The sequence below is a fragment of the Silene latifolia genome, chromosome X (genome assembly GCF_048544455.1).
Source record: "Silene latifolia isolate original U9 population chromosome X, ASM4854445v1, whole genome shotgun sequence".
In the NCBI taxonomy this organism is placed as follows: domain Eukaryota; kingdom Viridiplantae; phylum Streptophyta; class Magnoliopsida; order Caryophyllales; family Caryophyllaceae; genus Silene; species Silene latifolia.
The window spans coordinates 53,701,030-53,722,789 of record NC_133537.1 but is presented as its reverse complement, the minus strand read 5'-3'; positions in this window follow the sequence as shown (position 1 = coordinate 53,722,789).

Sequence of the window (21,760 nt, the reverse complement as noted above, 5' to 3'; positions counted from 1 at the left end):
GCTCAATTAAGCACAGGTGATATATTTGTAAGATAGAAAGAATTAATATTGTAGTGACTCTCACCTAACTACGACCTATGAAAACATGCCAGCAATAAATTATGAAGACGACCTCTATGACCGTACATATGCATTCCAACCGAACAGATGACCATGACACATGCCGAGGTATATATGGATATGTGAGGTAAAGGGTAAGAAGGGGCTAAAATGAATTTGGATATGAGGAGTAATAAGCCAAGCTAGTACTACAATCCAAACTATAAACGAATCCCAACTTCAAGCTCAATATAAATGATACAATACGGTGCCAATTCAAGGCACAAAACTCACAATCTCCACAAAATTTGACTCCCCAAAGAATACAAATGATAATATGGGAGTGAAAATCACCAAATCATAACAATTGCAACATGTGATTTTTTCGAACTTTTCTTTCTCTCGGGATGCAGTCGATCGACCAATATGGTCAGTCGATCGACCGGATTCTACATTACTCGTCTTTCTTTTTTTTTTTTCTTCTTTTTCGAGTCATTTTTCTTCCTTTTTTTTTTCTTTTCAATTCTATTCTTTTCTTTTTTTTTTTTCTTTCCTTCCACCCTTTCACCCAACATCTCGAAATGAGCATATAACCAAACCGCAAATAAACACATTCCCAAAATTAATACTACTAGCTTGACAAAGGCAGGCTAAATACAGGATGTAGTTAAGGGACAAAAAGGCTATTTTTGGCTATGAGGGGTTCATGGGTAAAATGAATAAAGGGAAACCTCTACCACATGTGTCAACAAACCACAAACCGAATGCATACAGGTATTAAGTAGATCAAGTTCATAATTATGCAAATTAAGGAAACATGTCTCATAAGGAGTACTACTCACATTCCTAGATAAACTGGTCATAGATGTCACCAGTTATAGGCTCTAATACTCAGAATATATGATGTAGCTTGCCAATTATTAAAAGTCAAGTCTCAGGCTCAGCAAATAGTTTAACGAAAACTCGTAGATATGCACTAACGATTCTACTAATAACATGTAGGTCAAGCAAGGCTCAGGCAAAACAGCTGCAAATGCTAAATCATCATAGAAATACTACCGTTCCGACTCGACCTATATGCTAAAATAAACGTGCATTTTATGGAAATTTTTGAAATTTTTCAATTTTTTTGAATTTTGTATATATATGAAATGAAATAAACAATGCAAAACAAAAGTAAACGTGAATGCAAAACAATGATATGCGACGCAAAACCCTTCCCCAAACCAAATCGCACAATGTTCCCATTGTGCAAAATCATGTAATGAAGAAAAGAGAAATGGGAATTTGCGATAAAAGAGAAATAAAAACACAATGACATAAAGTAAAGACTTGGGAACTCACAAGACTTTTAAGCGCAAAAAGGAAACCTCCCAAACCAGCGTGAGCTAGGGGTTTCAAAGAGCTGGCAATGATGCTACCAAAGAAGAGTGCCCGAAAGATAGAAAATACCACGCATAAGACCGAAGAAAACAATTTTAAAGCGGAAAAATTGTGCACAGTGAGACAATAGAAGAAATAGAGAATTAACGGAAAAATAAAGTGAAGTAGAAGACTCCCTTAAGTCCGCATATCGACCAAACACAACAGGGGAGAGGTCGTGAACGAATATAGCAAGACAGCGATGGTCGATCGACCTAAAGAGGCGATCGATCGACTGGTGTGGCATGAACAAGAGCTCTGTAGAAACTGCAATTGATCGATCGACCATGATGGCCGATCGATCGATGAAATCATCGCAGCGTCTTATTTCTTCGTAATTTCTCAATGATTTGAGCTAACAAGCTCGAAATACCTGCAAATGCACAATAATACGCGCCCAAAATTGCGCAAAACCCAGAACGAAGTCTAAAGTACTTAAAATCCTAAGCAAATAAAGTAAAAGCGAAGTTTTCGCACACAAAAAATAAAAAAATAGTTCGAAAGCAATAAAATGAAGTTTATAACGAACTTGATCAACTAATAGTTGATCAAGAAGGACCACGGTATGGCCCACTTCGTCGGCTTCTGGCTACATGAGGTAGCCTCGGCAGTGCTCATCTTCTCACCGCACTCTTCTCGGCTTCAATATCCGTATGGCTAAACGGATCAATACTCTCATCATCTCCCCACCAATGACCTCTTTGGAATCGTCGAATCTAAATCGAGACTTCGTTGCTTTGACCGCTCGTCATCCACTTCCTCATCGCCCATAGCTCGTGCAACCAAGACCACCCCTTGAAATGATTGGCTTCTTTGCACTGGAGCAACTTGCGACTCACCCTTCCCAAACCAGGCTCTGCAATATCGAAATAGACAGATCTTCCTCCAATTTGCTCCCAATTTGGGGCGGAGGTGTTACAACGAGAGTAGAAATAGAGACAGGTAATTCAGGAAGCACAAAGTACGATTTCTTTTCAGAAACCGTATTACAAGTAACCGCCACATGGGGTCTTTCTTCTTAGCAGTGAGTAAAACGATGGACTGTTTCCCCACTTTAAAGGTCAACGTCCCCGAGCCTACATCTATAATCGCACCAGCGGTGTGCGAAATGGTCTACCCAAAATAATAGGAATATGAGCATCCTCGGGTATATCAAGTACAACGAAGTCAATAGGGAAGAAAAACTTCCCTATTTGGACAGAATGTCCTCTAAGACTCCTATAGGCTGGACCGCGAACGATCAGCCCATCATCATCGCTCATGCTAGTAATCGCAAACCTAGTCAATTTCAATTTCCTAGCTAGATTCAAGGGCATGACACTTATATCGCTCCTAGGTCACACAATGCCCTCTCAATTGAGAAGGTACCTATGTTGCAAGGAACAGAGAAACTGCCTGGGTCCTTTAACTTAAGGGGCGCAGTGTGAGACAGATAGGAGCAAGACTCCTCAGTAAGTGCGACAGTGTGCACTGTTTCAAGTGACCGCTTTTTGGACAACAATTGTTTCATGAATTTCGTGTAAGCAGGCACTTGTTTAATTAATTCAAGAAAAGGAACTTGTACATTTAAGCTACGGATAACATTTTCGAACTTATTAAATGATACCTGTTCCTTGGTCGGCACTAACCTCTCCGGGTAAGGGGTCAAAGAAGAACCTTAGCCCTCTCCTCTAAATCACGCGTGCCAGCATCCTTGGACTTTGGCTGGAAGTCCGTCACCTTCTCTTTGTTGCAGCTCGACCCTTCTTCAGACCGTCTCAAATGTGAGCCATTAACCGTCATCGGATCGAACTTCGGAGCCGGGACTGACCCATCAGCACTCGGGTCTGCCCCCAATATTTTCGGGACCGTGGTACCCCGAAACAAGTGGTCTCTTAGATTAGTTGGCATTAAAGGACGAAATTCCTCATTATCAGCAGTGATCTTGGTCGATCGACCAACCTCCTCAGTCGATCGACTGGTCTGTACACTTCCAGAAGCTCCTGTGACCCGTGATTCAGTCGATCGACTGGGTACTTCAGTCGATCGACTGAATTGCCTGGCAGACGTCTTTTTTTTCTTCTTTTCAGACCCGTCTTTCGCCACAGTGGACCCGGCAATAGTAGACCCGCTCCTCAATGTTATGGCATTCAAAGTCTCCTTTTGCCCGGTCTCATCTTTATCAACAATACCAGCAGTAGGCGATGTCGATTGACTTTCAAACGCAGCAATTCTACTCCTAACGCTATTCTTCTGCTCCGAGAGTTCAGCCTCTTCTCTTCCCAATTCATCTTTATTCGGCCTTACCCTTTCCATAGCAGGCTTTTCAGGGGTCGACCCATTATGGGCGCGCATAGCATGCACGGTCTCCAACTGTTGAAGAGAAGAAAGGTCGGCCATTCGGGAGTGAGTTGATTTAAACCATGCTGCAGTTTTGGCTGAAATCTCTTCTATCATAGCCTTGAGATCCGCTATCTCGTTAGAGGGAAGAGGGATTTGCGAAGGTGGTGCAAAAGAATATGAAGGCTCTTGAAAGCCTTGATGATAGTACGGATGTGGCGGCGTATAATGACCTTGTTTATATTGCTTGTAAGCATAAACTTGGTCCATAGTTGCTCGGCAGATAGCAGAATCATGCCCCTCGGCACCACATCTCTCACAAAATTCCACCTGCTGCTCCCAAGAACGGAACATGGTGAATCCTCCTGAAGTACTGCGAATAGGACCTGTAGGACCTATCGAAACAACACTAAAAAGGAAGATCAAAACTGCCTCAAGGTACTCAGTCTTCCCTTGAGGCTAAAGACAGACCAAAATGAAAACAACTAAAACTAGCGCTACCTCCCCGGCAACGGCGCCAAAATTTGATACCCTCGTTTAGTATCAAAAATAATATTTATAATTCCGAGCTAAACTAACAGAAGCTAGTGGTAGCACGAGTCGAACCACAGGGAGGAAGGGAATTTCAATTGTCTAAATCGGTCTAAGGTAACAATTGTGTGGGGTTTGATTGATTTGGTCTATAGCTAATAATAATAAAAGAAAAGTAAATTAATGAAATATCAAGAATAAAAGAGGTACTAGGATGGTCGGTTCGTTATAGTTTCGGGCGAAGATACTAAACAGTCTAAATCAAAACACATGAGACGGGAAATAAAGAGGTCCTCTCGGTCCACTCTTAACAAATAGCATCTTTCGATCTCGCTATAAGTCCCTAATATCACTAATACGACTCTCGTCCTGAAAAGTGACTAATCATCTAAACTTTACCTATCTTTCGATCTCAGCATAGTTTAGTCATTTTAATTGGTGATCTAACAACTGTCCCTATCTCTCGATCTAATGGGTCAGTCATATCCTAAACATTCAACTGGTCGTGTGCACTCGATTCGTCGAATAAAGAATTAAAACAATTAAAACGAAAGGAAAACCTCACGTGGTCAGTCGATCGACCAAGCATAGCAGTCGATCGACTGACATGCGATTCAGTCCGAATTTATTCTACGCCGCCTACACTATAATTCGCCTACATCCTAGCACTAACTATTTAGCTACTCATTCTAAGGGTAAAAACAATAACATCAATGATAAATCTAACTATTGAATTCATGTTTAAAACGGCGGAAGAAACAATTAACATAAAACAACAGTTCGGCTTTGGGGAAACTGATCTAGCAATTCTAACACTATAAGCAAAGTACTGAAATAGAAACAGTAGAATACCGTGTAGAAGTGTGAAGGAAAAGAACAAGGCCGAATTATCCAAGCAAATTGTACTCAAAACCGAAGCAAACCTTGAACCCTAATTATTCTAAACTGAATGTAAAACTGAAATAAAACTTGATGTAAAATTATCCCTAAAAGACTTCATAATCAAACAGAAAGTTGTGTTACGTTATATAGAAAATAAGCGCAACAACCCTTTCCTAAACCTAAACTTCACGGGCTTTGAGTTCCAAATCTCGTCTGGAATCGAAGTCTGGTCGATCGACTATTCAGACTGGTCGATCGATCGCTCCTCAAAGAACAAATGTAGCTTCGGGATCCGATAGGTGGTCGATCGACTGATGATACTGGTCGATCGACCGGATTAGCTGCTACTCGACTTCTTTAAACTCGTGGATTCGTCTTTCGGGCCTTGGATTGCGCACCAAGCTTGTTCCTTAAGCGGTTCCTTAACGTCATTTGCAATGCAGCTTACTCGGGGACGGATTCGGCTTGATTTCCCGCTAAATTCTCCACATTTCTGCAATAAAGTACAAAAGTACGAAAGTAGAGGAAAATAGAGAAATATGGGCATATATAGCACAGTTGAGCTCTGAAATGCGTGTAAAAAGAGATGTAAAACATCATATAAATGACACGCATCAGAAACTGCTTTGCCATATATCATTTCATAAAAAGAAAATACAGCTATTATCCTTTATTGAAAATGCAAAATCGTCTTTAGCAAGTACGGAAACTGAAATAATGTTCTTAGATAAACTGGGTACATAGTAACAGTTATAAAAATAACTCAAAACCACTAGGGAGTTGGATTACGTATGTTCCCTTCGAGACTGCAGCAACTCGTGCTCCATTTCTGACTCGCAGGTCCACATCACCCTTTTCGAGAGGCATGATGTTCTTTAGGTCCTGCAAATAATTACACAGATGAGAACCACAACCAGTATCAAGTACCCAAGTTCCGAAACTTGCATGGTTTATCTCAATCATATGAATATAAGATGACATACCAACAGGAACGACGCGGCCTGTTTTTATTTCCTCACGGTACACGGGACAGTTCCTCCTCCAATGTCCAGTCTTGTGACAATGGTGGCACTCAATGTCACCGCCCTTGCTCTTTGTCTTGCCCTGTGACCCACTAGTCTCACCAGGCCCACTCTTACCATTTCCTGGCTTCTTGAACTTTGGCTTACCTACAGCTAGGTCGCCATGAGCCTTGCCCTTACCTTTACTTTTATTGGAAATCATGAGAACATCCTGCTTCATGCTCCCACTCAATTTCATATCCTTCTCGGTCTGTACAAGAAGGGAGTGTAGCTCATGAGGACTCTTTTTCAAGTCATTCATGTAGTAGTTCACCCTGAAAAGGGCAAAACCATCATGAAGAGAATGAAGCATTCGGTCAATGACAATGCTCTCACTGATTTTGCAATTAAGTGCCTCCAATTTCTCGACATTCTCAATCATGTTAAGAATTTGTGGGCTAACCGATTGGCCCTTTTGGAGTTTCGCATCAAAGAAGCGACATGTACGCTCATAAGTAACGATTCTCGGTGCCTTTGAGAATTCGTTAGTGAGCGTGGTGAAAATCTTGTTTGCACCTTGGGCAATGAAGCGTCTCTGCAAATTGGTTTCCATTGCAAAGATGAGTACGTTCTTTATCGCACCCGCTGTAACACCCCCTCATACCAAGGTGCCTTACCAGGACCACCCCACCATGAGAGTGTGTTACCATCTCGGTTGCCCGAGGTTAGTACATACCAAAAGCGTCTGAATTGAGCACAATTATTAAAATACTGAGAAATGTAAAGTTTACAATATCCAAAACCAAATACTGTTTAACAAAATATAACTTCAAAGTCTTAACATTAATGAAAACCCACTAAGACTCAGACGGTGATGCTATGACTCGTGGTGGCAAATCTCCCAAGACAATCACCAAGCTCTCACTAGCAATACCTGTCAAGCCTGCTCACCATCCCCGAATGGATCACCGCAGATTCCACAAATAACAACGGGGTCAGTAATACTCAACTAATAAGACAAACAAATGCAATAATTGTCTGATCATCACCAATTCCCAATCATCCAAACTCACACAGTAACCGACTACACACCAAAGTGTGTAGCCCTGCCAGATTACCCATCGCAACAGGTAATCCTCGCCGCCAGTGGGTGACCGCAGCCAATCCCACCTAGTCCAGCTCCTCAACGAGCGACAACGATCCCTGTCCCTTAATGTGCACATCCCCTCCCGTGGCGGGTTCCACGGAGGGCGAACTAGGGTGTGAAGCCACTCCCGCAAGTGACTCCACCACAATCACAATAACATGACATCGCAGTCATCTCAATCCCCTCACACCAACATTGTCACAAAAACCTCCATACTCTGATGATCAACAGACAACGATAATTACAACAACATGTCATACAAAGCACAGTAAACTGAGTAGGGAAACCCTACCTTAGCAAGAAACAGCAGTATGCAACACGGACAATAAAAAAGGCTCCTCTACGAAGTCTTCTCCTATACAATGATCATGCAACACGATTACACTTTGTACAATTCCCAAAATCCCCTTCTCATATAAATGTACAGTAACCCAAAAAGGTACAAATAATCACGAAGATAAAACTTACCAACAGTGCAACGAGAACTTATACGCAAGCATCACGACGATTACCCACACAATGACGCTACGAAATGCTTAAGAGAAGGATTAGGGAATGATTTGGGTGTGATTAGGGTAACGTAGAAATGATAAAGCTTTTAAAATGATATTAGAAACTGACGCGGAAATATAAAATGCCCTAAACATTCCCTAATCAAACCGTCGAAATAACACTCCGCCAAACCGGACACTCGGTCGAGTAAGTGCATACTCGGCCGAGTGTCCAATACTCGGTCGAGTATTCACTATACTCGGTCGAGTATTCCTCGGCAGAACCAAAATAACACACAACCATAGCACTACTCGGCCGAGTAGGCTCTACTCGGTCGAGTAGTCACCAAGGAAAATCCGTAGTGTTACAATCTTCCCCCCTTAAAAAGAACTTCGTCCCGAAGTTCACACTCTACTATACAAGCAAGCGCAACACTACGTCACAAGACTATACCAACTACATAAGACAACTCCAAGGAACTATACAAGCACCACAACAAGTTACCACAAAATCATTTCCCGACTCGAACCAAAACAAAGAAAAACAAAACAAAACACCATCGCGACCATCTCCTACCCCCCTAAAAAGACAACGGTTACGTCCCCGTAACCAAACATACCTGATCAAAAAGGTTAGGAAAACGTTCTCGCATAGCTTCCTCAGGTTCCCATGTGGCTTCCTCCACATTATGATTAGACCAAAGGACCTTGAGTAAGACCGTCTCACCATTCCGGGTCTTACGAACCTTGCGATCAAGAATTTCCTTAGGAATCTCGGCATAGGACAAGGATTCATCAAGTTCGATGTTCTCCATCTCAAGGATATGCGACGGATCACTCACATACTTCCGGAGTTGAGATACGTGAAAAACATTGTGCACTCTATCCAAAGCTGGTGGTAAAGCTAACCTGTAGGCTACCTCGCCAACACGGTCCAAAATTTCGTAAGGACCTATAAACTTTTGGCTTAGCTTACCCTTTTTCCCAAACCTCATAACACCTCGCATAGGTGACACTTTCAAAAGAACCTTGTCACCTACCGCAAACTCAATGTCCCTGCGGTGTAAGTCGGCGTAGCTCTTCTGCGCGATCTTGAGTCGCTCTCATCTTTTGGCGAATCAACTGGATTTGCTCAACCATATCTTGAACCAGTTGTGGCCCTAAAACCACTGCCTCGGAACTATCATCCCAACAAACTGGACTTCGACATTTTCGGCCATACAAAGCTTCAAAAGGTGCCATCCCAATGCTTGTATGATAACTATTATTGTATGAAAACTCGATCAAATCAAGTCTGTCTTCCCAACTGCCCCCAAAGTCCATAACACATGCCCTTAGCATGTCTTCTAAGGTCTTGATGGTCCGTTCTGTCTGACCATCGGTTGCCGGATGAAAAGCTGTACTCATTTTGAACGTTGTACCCATCAACTCTTGCAGTTCTTGCCAAAACTTTGATATGAACCTCGCATCACGATCAGAAACGATATCTTTCGGTATACCATGTAACCGAACCACATGCCTTCTGTAACCCAATGCCAGCTGCATCTTAGACCAAGTATCCTTCATGGGAACGAAATGGGCTGACTTGGTTAACCGATCCACAATCACCCAAATCATGTTGTTACCTTGTTGTGACCTAGGTAGCCCCACAATGAAGTCCATGGAGATCGACTCCCACTTCCACTCGGAGTCATGTCAAAGACCGAATCTTACCTTGTGGTCTCCTTTGTTCACCTTTGACGCTTTGGCAGGTCAAACATCTAGCCACAAACTCAGCTACATCCCTCTTTATGTTCGGCCACCAAAAAGTCTTCTTAAGGTCTCTGTAAATCTTGTCACCACCCGGGTGAACTGAATAAGGAGTGCAATGAGCCTTTGACAAGATCATTCTCCTTAACTCGCATCGTCAGAACACACCATCTCCCATCAAAACGAACACTCCCATCCGGATGTATAGAAAACCCGGAAGTCGCTCCACTCTCTACCTTTGACTTCCACTCCTGGATCTTAGGATCAAGCTCTTGCTTACTTTTGATGTTTTCATACAACTCTGGCTCGATCGTCAAATCCCCGATGGTATCCCCCTCTCGAATCATAAAGATCCCCAAACTAGACATCTCATCTCTCAACTTCAAAGAAGGACATAGCTATACACATAGCGAATGAACGCTCTTCCTACTCAATGCATCTGCAACAACATTAGCCTTACCCTCGTGATAGATGATCTCCATATCATAATCTCCAATCAGCTCCATCCACCGTCTCTGTCGCATGTTAAGCTCCTTCTGAGTGTAGATATACTTTAGACTCTTATGATCGGAGAACACCTTAAAAGTTGCGCCATAAAGGTAGTGCCTCCAAATCTTAAGAGCGAACACAATCGCACCCACTCCGCATCATGAGTAGGGTAATTCTCCTCATATTGCTTCACCGCCCTCGAAGCATAGGCTATCACTTTCCTCCCCGCATCAAGACACGACCAAGACCATTCTTTGAAGCGTCGGTATAGACCTCAAAGTTCTCACAACCCTCCGGCAAGGCTAGGATAGGAGCGTGGTCAAGCGTTCCTTTAAGGTCTCAAAACGCCGTTTCACAACTCTCATCCCAAACAAATCTAACTTCCTTCCTCATCAAGGATGTCATAGGCCGCGCTATGGTAGAGAAATCTTTCACAAATCTCCTGTAGTAGCCGGCAAGGCCTAAGAAACTCCGAATCTCAGCAACATTCTTCGGCGATTCCCACTTGGTAACGGCCTCAATCTTACTAGGATCCACAGATACCCCCTTCTTAGATATTACATGGCCCAAAAAAGCCACTTCCTCTAACCAGAACTCACACTTGGATAACTTGGCATAGAGCTGATTTTCTCTCAAGGTCTGCAGAACTATCCTCAAGTGCTCTTCATGCTCTTCCTTAGTCTTAGAATAAACTAAGATATCGTCGATGAAAACAACCACAAACCTATCCAAAAACGGTGTAAAGATCCGGTTCATCAAATCCATAAAAGCTGCTGGCGCATTGGTCAACCCAAAAGGCATTACCACATACTCGTAGTGACCATAACGAGATCGGAATGCTGTTTTAGGAATATCCTCATCTGCTATCCTTAGCTGATGATACCCCGACCTCAGATCAATCTTAGAAAACACACAGCTCCACTTAGGCGATCGAACAAATCATCAATCCTCGGAACGGATACTTATTCTTCACCGTGACCCGATTGAGCTCTCGTAATCAATCAATGCACAGTCTCAAACTCCCATCTTTCTTCTTTACAAAAAGGACTGGAGCTCCCCACGGTGACACACTAGGCCTGATATAACCCTTGCCTAACAACTCATGTATCTGCTTTTTCAACTCTGCCAACTCCTTAGGTGCCATACGGTAAGGTGCCTTAGATATAGGACCCGTTCCCGGCTTAAGCTCCACGCTGAAATCAATATCCCTCTTGGGAGGCAAACTCGGTATTTCCTCAGGAAAGACATCTTCGAATTCTCTCACCACGGATATCTCAGAAGCTGTCGGCGGCTCTACTCGGTGATCTCTCACATGACAAAGAATCAAGGGACACTTCTTCCTTAAACATGACTTTAAGGTCATCACAGCTATGAACCTACACTTAGGCTTTACTACAAACCCTCTATAGGACACCCTAACACCCTTAGGCCCCTTTAAGGACACTCTCTTTTGTCGACAATCTATCCTGGCATCATACTTACCTAGCCAATCCATCCCGACAATCACCTCAAACCCATCCATAGGAAACTCTAACAGTCTCTTCGGTAAATCTACCCCTCCAATCACCATGGATATACCCTTATATAACTTGAGACACGACACGACTCCCCGAAGGTATGAACACATCATCTTTTACAACCTCAAACTTCCCCAAACCCATAGACACAAAGATGACTTTTAGATACAAAAGAATGTGTAGCCCCTAATCAAACAAAACAAAGGACGGTACATTATGAACAAGAAAGGTACCGGTAACTACATGAGCATCATCTTGTGCTTCCCGCTTGTCCATCATGAAGAGCTTTCCACTTTGTTTTTCCGTCCTCCACCCCGAATCAAGCATTGGAGGTACTTGGCTTAGCTTGTCGAATCCTGAGTGACGCCGTTGTTCGCGCCGATAAGATCCACCACCACCGCGTTGTAACCGCCCCCGGTTACCCTGTCCACCTCTGTTGCCCCATGAACCTCCCGGTCGGTTACTAGCAAAACTCTGAGTCGGCCCCTGAGAAAAATTCCCTGATCGAGCTCCTGAACCATTGTCGGGCTTGTAGCTCGTGCATTCCCATCTTTTGTGGCCTATCCCACCACAGTTGAAGCACGTAAGGTTGGTGTTGTCACTTACAGCCCGACCCCCATTATTTCCCCAGCCACGAGAACCTCCGGAGAAACCAGCTCCACTAGAAAAAGCCTTGGCATGGTTGAAATTCCCTTTCTTGTTGGTTGGCTGACTATTGTTTCCACCATCACCCTTCCTCTTTTCTACAGCGAGTTCTCTCCGATCTCTCTTGAGAGATCCACCATTCTCTCAGCTTGACCCGCTCTCAGATACACTTCCTTGAGGTCAGTAGCAACCCCAGCTGGCATATGACTCACGATCTTAGCAGATAAACCCCTCTCAAAACGGAGAGCCAAACCTCTTTGCCCGAGCTGCATATCTTCAACATAACGAGATAGCTCCAAAAACCGATGGTAGTAATCAGTGACTGTCATCTCCTCAGTCATGGTGAAATAATCAAAGTCGGATCTCATCTTGTGTCGGATATGCTCCGGGACAAACTGCTCCCTCATAGCACTCTTCAACCCAGACCACGGAATAGCCCCTTCCGCCTGGTGGTAAGCTCTAGCATCATCCTTGACATTCTGCCACCAAACTGCAGCTTCACCTCTTAGGTAGTACACTACCTGCTCAACAATCATGTCCTCGGGGCACTTAACCATTTCCATGAGAGCTTCAATCTGACGGTGCCACTTCTCGAGCAGCTTTGGTTCACCTACCCCATCATATGTGGGAGGGTGGAAACGAGCAATGTTGATGCTAAGCTGGGTTGCATCCATCGACTTCTCGTTCCCTTTTCCCACATTTTTGAGAGCTTCAAGGAGAGCCTCTTGTTGCTCAATCATGCGAGCAACCTCGTCAAGAGTCATCTCCGAAGCTTGGATCTCCGCAGGAGTTCTTTTGTTCGGCATATCGAGCTGATAAGAATTAAAGAAACGTAAACACATGCTCAAAATTTAACACTCTTCCGCCATAAGAACACTCGGCCGAGTATACATCATACTCTGTCGAGTAAAGCCAACTCGGTCGAGTATCCCCCCAGATACTCGGTCGAGTATCGACTCCAGAGGCAAACGTCAAAACACAAAAACAACACTCGGTCGAGTGTAACAACACTCGGCCGAGTGGACACTACTCGGTCGAGTATACGTTCATACTCGGTCGAGTTATCACAAACAGTAGCGACTGCTACTTTCCGTCAAACAACACTCGGTCGAATTCTTGGTTACTCGGCCGAGTACTCCATACTCGGTCGAGTACCTGCCCTGCTCGGCCGAGTTACGCTATAAACAGGTTTACAGATTACAATTCCCCTATCATGCTCACTATTCCCGTAGCAAATATATAATCTTAAGAACTTAAAAGCCATGTTATAATCACATCAGCATACAATGCATATATTAAAACTTTAATGCCACATTGTAATCATATCAGCATACAGTTCATGCTTATTTGAGTTCTAACATGACAACCATTCACAACCCGTCTCATCTACCATCTTCTCCCATCACCGCATTCACAACTTTAACACATATACTTTCCACTATCAACCTTTACCAACCTTCATCATCACATACATGTACATACAAAACCTAACTCTCACCACTTTTCCCATGTTACCGGGTCGAGTTAGTGACGGCCAATTTGCGACTCCGGGACGTCTCCCGAGTCTTTGCGGTAGCTCCAAACAACTCTCCCCGGGTTCATTTTATTTAGACTCCCTAAGTTCATTAACTTCATTTGTTTAGGTGCCGGAATCTTCAGCTCTGATACCACTTTGTAACACCCCCTCATACCAAGGTGCCTTACCAGGACCACCCCACCATGAGAGTGTGTTACCATCTCGGTTGCCCGAGGTTAGTACATACCAAAAGCGTCTGAATTGAGCACAATTATTAAAGTGCTGAGAAATGTAAAGTTTACAATATCCAAAACCAAATACTGTTTAACAAAATATAACTTCAAAGTCTTAACATTAATTGAAAACCCACTAAGACTCAGACGGTGATGCTATGACTCGTGGTGGCAAATCTCCCAAGACAATCCCCAAGCTCTCACTAGCAATACTTGTCAAGCCTGCTCACCATCCCCGAATGGATCACCGCAGATTCCACAAATAACAACGGGGTCAGTAATACTCAACTAATAAGACAAACAAATGTAATAATTGTCTGATCATCACCAATTCCCAATCATCCAAACTCACACAGTAACCGACTACACACCAAAGTGTGTAGCCCTGCCAGATTACCCATCGCAATAGGTAATCCTCACCGCCAGTGGGTGACCGCAGCCGATCCCACCTAGTCCAGCTCCTCAACGAGCGACAACGATCCATGTCCCTTAATGTGCACATCCCCTCCCGTGGCGGGTTCCACGGAGGGCGAACTAGGGTGTGAAGCCACTCCCGCAAGTGACTCCACCACAATCACAATCACATGACATCGCAGTCATCTCAATCCCCTCACACCAACATTGTCACAAAAACCTCCATACTCTGATGATCAACAGACAACGATAATTACAACAACATGTCATACAAAGCACAGTAAACTGAGTAGGGAAACCCTACCTTAGCAAGAAACAGCAGTATGCAACACGGACAATCAAAAAGGCTCCTCTACGAAGTCTTCTCCTATACAATGATCATGCAACACGATTACACTTTGTACAATTCCCAAAATCCCCTTCTCATATAAATGTACAGTAACCCAAAAAGGTACAAATAATCACGAAGATAAAACTTACCAACAGTGCGACGAGAACTTATACGCAAGAATCACGACGATTACCCACACAATGACGCTACGAAATGCTTAAGAGAAGGATTAGGGAATGATTTGGGTGTGATTAGGGTAACGTAGAAATGATAAAGCTTTTAAAATGATATTAGAAACTGACGCGGAAATGTAAAATACCCTAAACATTCCCTAATCGAACCGTCGAAATAACACTCCGCCAAACCGGACACTCGGTCGAGTAAGTGCATACTCGGCCGAGTGTCCAATACTCGGTCGAGTATTCACTATACTCGGCCGAGTATTCCTCTGCAGAACCAAAATAACACACAACCATAGCACTACTCGGCCGAGTAGGCTCTACTCGGTCGAGTAGTCACCAAGGAAAATCCGTAGTGTTACACCCGCTTCCATAACGAAATCACTATAAGAGAGTGACTCGTTGACTCCTGCATTGGGGCCTGGGTTTACCGGTATTGGCTCAGTTAAGTACCTGAGCTTACCGTCAGCAATGGCAGCATTCCGTAGTGCTGCCTCCCAGTCCGCAAAGTTGGACCCGTCATTTTTCAGATGTGTGAACTGATTCATGTTGTCCATAAAAACTTTCAGCCATGACGCGCGATCAAGTGTGGCACTTGGCATTGGGATTTCGTTATTTCCAGCCATTTGTTGTAACAGTAAAATTAACGTGTTCTACACCGCGAAAAGAAAATTGAATAATAAGCCTATGCATCGATTTGATTTTTAAGTCTAATGCAATACTGTTATAACGCGAAGACTCATGCATTTATACAATTGACCTTCCTCAAGAATTATATAAATGATCCCAAGACTCAATTTCTGTAAATTGATAAGCCCACCTCTTGGCTAATTCTACCTTTAGAATTCTTGGTCGATAAATTTCTGTAAATTCTATCTTTAGTCCATTATAATCACGAGAAACTCTTCGGACTATAATGTTGAGATAAACTAAGTCAACACAAACTACTTACCCAACGTAGAAGGGGTCATTGTAATACCCCGTATTTTATATAATCGATTAAACGGATATTATTATATAATTAGTTATTATACATTTTATATTGGTTGCATCGTAATATCGTGAATGTTATTAAGTCGGGTTTATATCGTATATGTTGAGTCGGGTTACATCACATTTTGTCTTTTGGGTCAAGAATCGTATCACCCATTTACCCATCTACAATTGTAATACTCCGTATTTTAGTTGGAGTACTCGGTCGAGTACTTGGATGGTACTCGGTCGAGTGTGTGTTACTCGGCCGAGTGCACTTGACCGAGTAAACCGGTTCAGCGAGTTGACGGTTTCTTTTATGTTTTGGCCAAGGTTTTTATTTTTAACAGTTGAGTCATTTCTAATTTCATTTTATCATTCATAAAACCATTTCTAAACCTAGCGAGAGGGAGAGGAAGAAGAATTGTCGAGCCTTTCATTTGATTGAAGATTTCTCATCGATTTCAACCTAATTCGATTTCCCTGTTTGTAAGTCGATTTCATTCAATTGTTTATACTGTTTTAAATTCGTCTTCTTCGAAAAGTTTGAAAAGAGAGTCCTGTTTATTTGATGTCTAGTTTATGCATATAAAATCTCGTAGTCAAATTCTTTATGGTTTGTCCTAGGTAAATTATTTATGAACATGTCGATGAAAAGTCCGCGAATCTGATTTGGTTGTGGAAAATGAATTGAAACCCTAATTTTTATGTCGATTCAGTTATGAGGCTTCTTCATACATCATCTTGGTATAGTCTAGATGATAATAGGATTTGGAATTTCTGATAAATAATGCTTTAAACTCGTTTTATGAATCAATACGTTTTACGCGACGGTTTCTGTCAGTTTTTGGAAATCAGTCTGAATACCCGTGATAAGTTTGGAATTTGAGAAAAACACGTTAGATATAATTTGTAGCTAAGACTCATGGGGTTCCAATTCAATTGGCCTTGCATCAATTCGAATTTTCTGGAATTAGTTATTCATTTTATACCGAGTCTGCCATGTGCAGGAAAATCAGGAAAAGTCGTGTTTGTTCTTTAAGTTGATATTCCTATTAAATTATGATGAGTCTAGGTTATGTGAATGATTAATTGACTGAGTAGGTGGTAATTATACATAATTATGTTATGTAGGTGATGGATATGTGAAGGATCATAATTGATTGCTTGTGTGTGCTTGGATTGCGAAAAGGTAGGGAAATACACTTGACTTATCAGCGTTGTTGTTAAATCGTGTTGACTTGTTGTGTTTCATATGACCAAGCTGTGAACATTGACTTGTTACGTAGTTGTTGATTTATGTTATGATTCATATACTGGAATGTGGATGACTGAATTGATCGTGTTGAGTATGTTATCACAACATTTGGTAGCTGGCATGATTTCATTCATTGATATACATATTGTGTTGCATTGATTACTGTTGAGCATTTCATATGCATTGGAGTTGGAGGATGGTGTGGTAGTGACGATGTTGAGATACGATGTGATGTTGTGATAAGGCCCAGTGGTTCTGCAGACTTGCCCTGTCCTGTCCTCAACCTGAAAGCCGGTATATCGACGACGGTCGATTGTTGTGCCTACCGGGGATCGGTATGGTCGGGCGTTCCGGGTTATGAGATATGAGTTGAGATGGAGATGGAGGTGACGGAGGAGCATGCATATCATATTTTGTTGTTTCATTGTATTCCCTACTCAACCTCGTGGTTGACCCTGTGTATTCGTGAACACCTGTGATGATCCAAATATTGGTGAGCAGACTTGACAGGTTTATGAGATAGGATGGGAGCTTGATGGGCGCGAGACACTGGATCAGAAGACTTAGCAGCTAGATCATTATTTAGAAGACTTTCACTTTTATTTATGTTAGTTCTTTGTAATTTGATGTAAAAGAGGTTTTGTAATAATTAAGTTAAAGTAATTATATAATTTGCCTTGGAGTTTAATTTGTTATTCACTACCTCGGGAAACCGAGATGGTAACAGTCTGGTTTATTAGGGAATGTCTTGCTAAAGGCTCCTTTATAAATCGGGGTGTTACAGTCATATTATACCTACCGACGAAGAAGGGATTCATAGTTGTTTGCCCTTATAAAGACTAATCTCAATTTCCGTTTTAGAGGAAGATCCCATCAACTTTATTTTAATTCATTTTAAGTGAACTAATATCTAGCATGCGTGAATGAATAAACTAAGGTGATGGCTTAATAAGTATGTGACATCCGTATGTCCATGAAAACTAACATACAATCTATATGAGTCAATTTTCATGCATTTTAGTAGTAGGTGGTTTGGTTTAGGCGGAATATAGATGCATTAACTAGCATGTGAATGAAAAACAATAAGAATAGTAAAATGTAAAAACAATAATAGAGTCCTAGTGTGGCCTATCCTATCAAAATGAACATAAATACAAGTTTGGAATCCATCCTTGGACCCGAGAAGCTTGTCTTGATGTTCCATCTTGATACATGTAGCGGGAATGAGCTCCAACCTCCATCTTTAGTCTTCTTTGAAATTACAATAAATAAAATTACATAATAAACCTATTTATTACATTCTAATTTCAAAAACCCAAAACAAAAGAAATAAAAAAAGGAGATTCGAGATCTCATAATTACATAAAAATTATGTTTCCTTCATTACGAAAACATAATTTGACTAATGCCACACTAAGTATTACAAATTACAGCCGATTGCAAAAATACGTAAATTAAACCATTCAAACGATTCATTCAACTAAATAAAATGCATCAACTAAAAAAAATTAAACATGCAAGACATAATTCTTTAATTATGTAGATTAATTTTATCCAAACCACCCATTTAAATTATCAAATTAAGTGACAATTCCTCAATTAATCACATTAATTTCAATCTTAATTCATATTAAACTTGTAATATGAATTTAATCCGTCAAAATTTTAAACTGCTTTAAAATGATTAGGTATCCATGAATTATGAACCGCTTCACAATAATTAATTGTCCACAACAAATCCAAAAAGATTTTCTTTAAAATTTATCTCGGTAAAAACCGAAACAACCCAAAGAAAACTTTTCTCGATTTTACAGCTAAAACCGAAAAAAAAAACAAATTTTTTTTTTTTAAAATCATCGAAGACGTGAACGAATTAAAACCAAAAAAAATTTTTTTTTTTTACTTTTCTCTCTACTGGATAGACAAAACAACAAAAACAAATTTTATTTTATTTCTTTCTTCTTCCGGTTTTTCTGTAAAAACCATAACAAAACAAAAAATATTTTTTTTATTCTGGCCACTGTGAACAGTAACCACGTGAACAGTAACAGGAAAAAAAATTTTCTTTTCTCCGATGCTTTTCAAATCGGCATAAACAAAAACAACCGTAAAAAACATTAATCGGTTTTTCAGGAGAAACCGAAAGGAAAAAACAGAATTTTTTTTTTAGAAGTACTGTTCATCCGTGAACAGTAACGGAAACGAAAAAAAATTCCACGGCCCAAAAAAAAATATCCAGCCGATTACCTTTTTTTTTCCCAAACCCTAATTATTGTTTACAAACAATTTTTTGAAAATCATCAAAATTAAAATTATGGCCTTGGCTCTGATACCACTTGTGGGATTTATCTGTATGCATCCCTTTAAATATAAGGACTATAACGAATTAATCATGATGAAAGCATGTCATAAAATAAATTGCATAAACAAAAAGGGTAAAGAGATGACGAAATAACCTTCGGTCCTAGCTAATTCGGCCTATGAACAATATCGCAATGATATTCTCCTATCAGTTGCACCCAAGATGCTCCGAGAAAAGCCCTTTGATTTTGCTAGAATCGATTCCTAAATTTTCTGAAAAATTTTAGGTTATTTTTGTGTTTTTTCTGATGAGAGAAGGCAAGAAGCAGTGAAAAATTAGGTTAGGATTATTAGGGTAGAACAATGAGCTCCCTCTTCCTCTTATTCTAACCGAAAAAGAGGAGTGAATGGGGAGATATTTTTACCCTCCTAATTTTGGGCTCAATGCTAACCAAAATAAGAGAAATCCATTTCTCTTTTTTTTCGGTTTTTCCAAAAATGTATAAAATGTGTTAAATTGTCATCTAGTGAGGATCGAACCCATGACCTCTTGGTTTGAGTACCCTCACTATTACCACTATGACACATTCATCTTGTTGATATTAAATATAACCGATTACATTTAATTACGAATTAACAGATTAATTCGTCCAAGCTAACATTACATACATTTAATTAAATATAACTTATTATATTCAATTTACGAATTAACAGTTAATTCGTCTCAACTAATATTATTTAATCTTCATTAAATAATTGTCTCATCAACACATTGACTAACTGTTTAGTCATATAAGGCATCAATGTGATTATATTTCTATAACCACATCTCTCAAACACATCCTATAGGTGTGACCTTTAGGGACCAGTTGATCACCGCCATCTGTATGATAATAACGTCAAACTTTCTAGCAAGCCAACCGTTATTAGGTAATCGTTAATCAACTGATTAAAATACGACGTATTCCCTTGTGAACCTTTAAGAGATTTATTAATGTTATCACACTAATTTGTGGAGGACACAAGCTCCAACAATGATTCGTCTGGAAGAGCAAATACCACAGATATTGTGTAAGATTGAAATGATCTTTCCTCCTGCATTTTTTAACTCCATGGAGCATCTACCGGTTCATTTGCCATATGAAGCCAAAGTTGGGGGACCCGTCCAATATAGGTGATTGTATCCATTTGAAAGGTAATTAAGATAATCTAGCTACTTTTAAATTAAAATTAATAATAATAACTAATCTATTTATTATATGTTAACTTTATTATTAATAAAACTCATCATTAACTTTTATAGGTTTCTTAATCATTTGAAGAAAAAAATTGGTAATAAAGCTAGGGTGGAAGGTTCTATATGCAATGCTTATATAACGGAAGAGATTGCAAACTTTTGTTCTCTTTACTTTGAAAAACATATAGAAACCAAAGCAAAAAAACTTGAATGTTGAGAAACCGGATGAAATAGACGGAAGTTTACCCGAATTTTTTCAAACTCAAGATGATGAAGGGTGTTCATCAAAGGGGCAAACAAGATATTTGGATGATAAGGAGTATAATCGTGCCCACCTTTACGTGCTATCTAATTGTGACCTCTTGAAGTCATACGAAACACAGTTTGTTAATGATTTCATTGAGAGGAATCCTAATATAAGTAAGGATGATGTTTGGGACAAACATGAGGACCAATTTCCAACATGGTTTTAGAAACATGTAATTGAGTTGAATATTCAAGATGATTTGATAAGAAGTTTGGCTTTTGGTCCTTCAAAAATGGTAAGAACGTGGAATCGATACTCGGTTAATGGGGTTAATTTTCAAACATTCAACCACGGTAAAGGTAAGGCTAGGTGCAATTGGGGGGTTACTATTTCTTCTCTTGATGACAACGAATACTATGATGATGATGATGACGATGATGAGGATGAGGATGAGGAGGAGGACGACGACGACGATGATGAGTATGATTAAATTGGTATAATTTTGTATTCCTCAAGAGTAAATAATTAAAATTTAGAAGTCCGTATAATTTTCATTTATCATTATTTGTGTTAATTTTTATTTGTTTTACTGCAGATGGCTGGAGCAGGTCGAGGTAGGAAGCGTGGAGGCGGCTCAGGTTCTGGACAGAGTACGCGTGCGGAGGAGGAGGAGTTTGTGCATGAATATTCGATGCAGACAGACGGTGAGGGTGACGAGACTGACGCTACCGACGAGCCAGTACAGGTGCCGATACGGTACACTTCGGATCATCGGATGATTCTTGAGCCGACGGGATTATGGTAAGTCTTATTATTTATTAGTCTACTATTATTATTATT